At 50.1% G+C, this 6,686-nt stretch overlaps 1 protein-coding gene across 1 annotated transcript in view; it reads right to left on the reverse strand.

Moving 5' to 3' along the window:
- IGFBP6 (insulin like growth factor binding protein 6) overlaps window positions 1-6,686 on the reverse strand; it is an 18,821-nt gene that overhangs the window by 11,353 nt on the left and 782 nt on the right. The gene's annotated exons all lie outside the window — the stretch shown is intronic.

Genomic DNA, 6,686 nt, shown 5'->3' on the forward strand with positions numbered 1-6,686 from the left:
TATCCATCAATCACAGATTCCTAGAGTCACATGTAATTCTGGCCCTCAATTACTGGAACTTGTGTTATCAGGGGTGGATAATTCCCCTTCCTGAACTTCTGGAGGGCTCCTGCCGGTCCGTGCCAGTGATCTTGGACAAGCCAATCCTTTGGCTGGGCTCCGTCTAGATCAGGGGTGGCCAAACTGCAGTTCGGGAGCTGCATGCGGCTCTTCTACACAGTCTTATTTAACATTAATAAAAAGCAAAATTGCATAATTATCAATAAAATCGTGTAATATTTGTCCATGTCTTGCGGCTCTCAAACATCTGACGTTTATTCTGTGTGGCTGTTACGTCAAGCACGTTTGGCCACCCCTGGCCTAGGTAGCTCCTGGTTGTGGAGCCAGCACAGAGTAGTGGTTAGTATCACACTAGAATCTGAGAGAGCCAGGTTTGAATCCCCACCGGCCATGGAAGCTCACTGGGTGACCTCGGGCCAGTCACTCTCCCCAGGTACGGGACCATGCTCAGTCCCAGATAAGAAGACAAAGTTTAGTTCAGAGCAGAAAGATTGTGGGAAAGTACTGCCTAACATTTTTGCCCTTGAAGCCTCTTAGGAAGGAGATGTGGCTCGGTGGCAGAACATCTGTGGCTCGGTGGCAGAACATTTGCTTGGAATGCAGAAGGCCCCTAGCTCAATCCACAGCCTCTCCAGATAGAAGGATTAGATGCAGCCCCGTAGCTAGGGACTTTTTTGGGAGGGGGCCATGGGGGCCCCGCAGCTAATTTAATCAAAAGTTCCAAGTAACCCTCCGGTGGCGGCGGCAGGCCACGCGCTCTCTCGGCCACTTTGCCGGGCGGGAGGACAAGGCGGGTAGGGGAAGTGGTTGAGGGAGGTGGTGGCAGCAGCAGGAGTGGTCGTCCTCCTTCACTCCCCCCTGCCTGGTGCGTTGCCACCAGTCACGGAAGCCCGGAGGGAGCACGTGCAGTGGGGGCACTTGCAGCTCCCAAACATCTGACGTGCAGAGGGCAGGTAAAGGGCTGCCCCTCGGTGCCTCTGGTGAGCGCTCTCCACAGCTCCCTTAGAAAAACTCCCACAGGGCTTGTTGGGGGGACTCGGGTGGTGGTGGGGGTTAGGCAGGCGGTTTTTAAAGCAGGCACACACGGGCTGGAGTACAGAGACTGGTCCTGTGGTTAAGAGAGGGTGGATGGTGAGGAAGAGAAGCCGGCAGGAGCTGGCGGCAATTTGGCTGAGTTTAAAGGGGAGGGGAGTGTCAGCTCTGGGGACGAAGGATTCCACTTCTCTGGCGTGCCCAAGGAGCTCAGTTGTCGGGCAGCCAGGTTGGAGGCAGCGTGGCACGCAGGTGGCAAGTTGAGGCACTTCGGGGACAGCCCAGGAGGGAGGTGACCCAGAAGAAACGTGAGGGGGCTGGGCCCCGTGGGCCCCGCGTTAGCTACAGGCCTGGTTTGATGGTAGGTGATGTGGATGACCTCTGCCTGAGGTCCTGGAGAGCCACACTATAAGGCAGTTTCATGATCAGACTTCTCCTTGGGGGGGGTGTCCCCAGTTCAATCTCCTTTATACGCAGAACGTCCCAGGTTGATGCTCCAGTTTGAAGGAACAGGGAGTAGTTGATGTGAAAGTCCTCTGCCCAAGACCCTGGAAAGACCCTGCCAGTCAGCACAGACAATACGGACTTTGATTGACCAAGCATCTGATTCAGAAGCCCTGCTCACAAGCTACAATGAACACCCATACAATCTGTGTACACTAAGCTTGATTTTTTCTTTAGATGTGCATTGAGAGCCAGTTTGGTGTGGTGGTTAGGAGTGTGGACTCTAATCTGGGAGAACCAGGTTTGATTCCCCAGGAACATGCAGCTGCTGGTGTGACCTTGGGCCAGTCATTAGTTCTTTCAGAGCTGTTCTCTCAAGGGCAGTTCTCGGAAAAAGGAAGAGCTCTCTCAGCCCTACCTACCTCACAGGGTGTCTGTTGTGGGATGGGGAAGTGAAAGGATTGTAAACCGCTCTGAGAATCCTTCAGGTAGTGACGGGCGGGGTATAAATCCAATCTCTTGTTCCTGAGTTATTTTTATATTACACATTCAGTTGTACATGCACTGAACAGTGTTCCCTCTAAGATGAGTTAGTGTGAGCTAGCTCACAGTTTTTTTAGCCTCCGACTCACACGATTTTGTCTTAGCTCAGGAAGGGATGGCTCCAGAGCAAACTAATTTATGAAAGCAGCCAAATCGCTCACTCACAACTTTAATGCCAGTAGCCCACAAAGTAGAATTTTTGCTCACAAGACTCCACAGCTTAGAGGGGGCACTGGCACTGAATGTGACTGATACCTGGGGTACCTTTATCCAGGTAGGTAAAGGTTCCCTTGCTCGAAGCCAGTCGTATCCAACTCTAGGGTTGCGGTGCTCATCTCCGTTTCAAAGCCGAAGAGCCAGCGCTGTCCGAAGACGTTTCCGTGGTCATGTGGCCGGCATGACTAAACACCAAGGCGCACAGAACGCTGTTTCCTTCCCACCAAAGTGGTACCTATTTATCTACTTGCAATTTCTTGCTTTCGAACTGCTAGGTTGGCAGGAGCTGGAAATAGAGACAGGAGCTCACTCTGTCATGCGGCACACTCGGGTCTCAAACCGCTGAACAGACCTCCCACAGCCTGCAGTTCAGCGTCTTAACCACTTGAGCCACCACAGCTCCTCTTCCTTTATCCAGGTACTGATCTCCAATTTCATTTGTAACAACACCACGCACTAGCTCTTTCTTACAAACAGATGTATGCATGTACATGCAGGATCGAAGTAACACGAACAGGTCTACGTATCGGGTGGGTTCATGTATCCAAGCAAGGGCATGAATATGACCACTCTTCTCTTTTTCTTTTGTTAATCGCCAGGGTGTTGGCAGCAATACGATGATCTCTCTGAACACACTATCCCTCCTCCATCAGAAAGCACAGCAAAAGAGGTTAATTTCCAGCTTGCTCAAAAGCCAGCAGAGCAGGCAGTTCTTTGCAGACCACAAACTGCTGTCTGAGGGCGTGCAGAGGCCACAAACCACAGGAGTTTTTAAAGCTGGCAACCTTACGCACTCCCTATGCCACCGCTCTCTGCAGCTTTGCCTTTTTGCTCCAGATGCCATCTAGATTTCAGGTGCGTTGTATTTTAAATCACAAAAGGAATATTAAGTATCGAGAATGGTGTGGGGGGACCGACCGGGACAGGGGCTGCCAGATGGGGAAAAAACCCTTGGGCAAAGGACATCCTAGGTGTTCAAGCCAGCTTTCCTCCCTTCCCCAATTGCTTCAACTCACCACAGGGACTAGTGGCTACTTGCAGGCTATTAAGTGGAAGCATAAAATGGGATCCTCCCATGAAGTCACTGGCTGCAAGGGGGTTAGGTACACTCGGGCTGAGGCAGCACCCCAGGGTGGAGCAGAAGGGGGGAGGGTGAAGTCCCAGGCAAGCAGAGGATCTTTCGGAGTTGCTTTTCCCTTTGCAAAGGTTGGCATTTCATCTTATGCCTTTAAGCCACAGGCAAGACAGCTTTGGAACAGGAGACGGGGAGGGAGACGGCACATGGAATTCCAGGGAGGGAGCAGATATTCTAGATCACAGATCAACAACCCCCTTTTTTAAAAAAAAATAATTAAGACCCAAACTGAGTCAAAATTCAGAACAAGAGATCGACAAAGAAAGCTTATTTGCCTAACTGAAAATATTAATATGTTGTCGAAGGCTTTCACGGCCGGAGTCCATTAGTTGTTGTAGATTTTCCGGGCTGCGTGGCCATGGTCTTGGCACTGTAGGACCTGATGTTTCGCCATCAGCTGTGACTGGCATCCTCAGAGGTATAGCACAAAAAGATGGAGGACTCTCTGTGTCATCTTTCTGTGTTATACCTCTGAGGATGCCAGTCACAGCTGCTGGCGAAACATCAGGTCCTGCAATGCCAAGACCACAGCCACGCAGCCCGGAAAATCTACAACGAATGAAAATAGTAACTTCATTTCTATCCCATCTTTCACCCCAAGAGGAGCCCAAAGTGGCTTACATCGTTCGCCTCTCCCCCATTTTATCTTCACAGCAACCCTGCAAGAGAGGCTAGGTTGAGAGTTTATTTATTTATTTATCAAACTTATACCCCGCCCTCCCCGCAAGCGGGCTCAGTTGAGAGTGCGTGGCTGGCCCAAAGTCGCCCGCCATGTTCCAGTGGCACAGTGGGGAACCCAACCTGGGTCTCTCAGACTGTAGTCCAACACTTTAATCACTAGGCTATACTTGCTCTTCACTGCTGATAACTAACAGGCAGATCAATAATCCATAAAGTTTCTGCAGCCAAACACTGGCTGCCGCGAGTCCCTTATTAGGAAGCGGCACACACAAGGACTCACAAGAAATGATAAGCATGACCCTGCACAATAGTGCAGAGGCATAAGTCTATGCATAGCTCATATTTGGGCTACTGGCAACTGTTCACTTCAGCCATTTTACATTTCTGTAAAGAAGCCATTTAGTTGCATTTTCTCTAAGAAGTCACTTAGTCCCATAAACATATCTGCCTGCCACTCCCTTTACACACTGGCTATTTTTGCACCCCACCTACCCTTCCAATAATGAATCAATTTTTTGTAAAAAACGCTGTATTTGGTTCAGTGGTGGTGGAAAGTGCCATCAAGTCACAGCTGATTTATGGCAACCCTGTAGGGTTTTCAAGGCAAGAGACGGTCAGAGGTGGTTTGCCACTGCCTGCCTCCACGTCGCGACCCTTGCGTTCCTTGGGAGGTCTCCCATCCCAATACTAACCAGGGCTGAACCCTGCTTAGCTTCGGAGATCTGACTAGCCTGAGCTTCCAAGGTCAGGGCACTTGGTTCTGTACCGAACCACATTTGCCTCTAGAGTCAGAAGCTGCAGACCTTCATTACCCAATCAACACCCGGCAGGTGAGAGATGTTCATCTGTGGACACCACTGCCTCTCTATTGACCTGGAAAGTCGCATGGCTGCAGCAGGTGTAGAGGCAAAGTTTTTAGAAATGGTGTAGAGGCAAAGTTTTAAGAAGTTTGGGAAACTCTGACTAAGGCATCACACCTGCCTTAGAACGTGCCCAAACCATACAGAGATGGCCCTCTTTAAAAGTCCCCCACCAAGGCACCGGATCTCGCTTTGCATTTGGAACAAAGCCTCTCTGTACAAAAGAAACAGCCCTTTCACCCATGCAGCAAGAATGCCTGGCTCTTTTTTAACCCTGAGAAGGACTGCTGGCCGCAGGAGGCTTCTTCATCCTCGGGAGACGGTGGGGGAAACTGCCGTCAAGTTGCAGCAGAGGCATGGAAACTCCGTAGGGTTTTCAAGAAGCTCAAAGACGGCTTGCCACTGCCTGCCTCTGCAGAGCAAGCCTGGACTTCTCTTCCCGGTACTAACCAGGGGCCGGCCCTGCTTAGCTTCTGCACCGCAACAAGATCAACCTGGCCCCTGGGCCACACGGGAACCTCAGAGTTTTGGGGCAGGGCGTTACTACTGCACGTCCTGGAAGGAGAACCCGAACATACCGTGTTTCCCTGAAAATAAGACACTGTCTTATATTTATTTTTTCTCAAGACGACACACTAGGGCTTATACCACAAATGCATAGAAATCCTGCTAGGGCTTATTTTTGGGGTAGGTCTTATTTTCGGGGAAACAGGGTATAGTATGCATGCAAAAAGCATACCCTCTGTAGTAATGTCTTCGACAGCACAATGCTAGGCAGACTCCCTCCAGTCTAGTGGGCTTAAGAGATTTACAAAACAAGGTGAGGATACAACAACCCACCCCTTAACTACATTTTAGCAATCCTAACCAAGATGGGTTAAGTGTTCCCTCTAAGCTGAGTTAGTGCAAGCTAGCTCACAGTTTTTTAGCCTCCGGCTCACACATTTTTGTCTCAGCTCAGCTCCAGAGCAAACGAATTTGTGCAGTAGCCAAATCGCTCGCTCACAACTTTAACGCCAATGGCTCACAAAGTAGAATTTTTGCTCACAAGACTGCACAGCCTAGAGGGAGCACTGGTTAAGATGTATCTAAACCAGATTAATTCACCTCCTACATACCCTTAGGGGGGTGTGCGTTTGCATAAAGGGCCGTCAATTCACAGCCTACTTATGGTGACGCCATTGGATTTTCAAGGCAAGAGACTGACAGGTGGTTTTGCCATTGCCTTCCTCTGCGTAGCAACCCTGGACTTCTTGGTGGTCTCCTATCCAAACACTAACCAGGACTGCCCTGCTTAGCTTCTGAGATCTGTCCAGATCAGGCTAGCTTGGGCCATCCAGGGCAGAACAGGACCCTGAGGATACATACGTAATTAAACTATAGCAGGAAAGACAGTCCCCTCGGTCAAAGGCACCGCTTGCCAAGTTGCTCCTTGCACGGCTCGCAATTCTACCCAAGAGAGACTGCTGAACTGCAATTGATAACGAAACTGAAGCCAATGCGTCCACCTGGACTGAAGGGAGACCCCGGTTTCCTGTCTCATTACCGATGCTGATTTCTCCACGCCTACTACCCCTCTCTGCACATCACGCAGAGTCCAGTCACACCTGCTGTTGTCGTTTGCCTGCATCTGAAACCACGCCATTCTCCAAGCTAGCTATTTATTTATTTATTTATTTATTTATTAAGATTTATACCCCGCCCTCCCATTCTAG

Source organism: Gekko japonicus, unplaced genomic scaffold (genome assembly GCF_001447785.1).
Source record: "Gekko japonicus isolate JY-2015 unplaced genomic scaffold, Gekko_japonicus_V1.1 scaffold1492, whole genome shotgun sequence".
In the NCBI taxonomy this organism is placed as follows: domain Eukaryota; kingdom Metazoa; phylum Chordata; class Lepidosauria; order Squamata; family Gekkonidae; genus Gekko; species Gekko japonicus.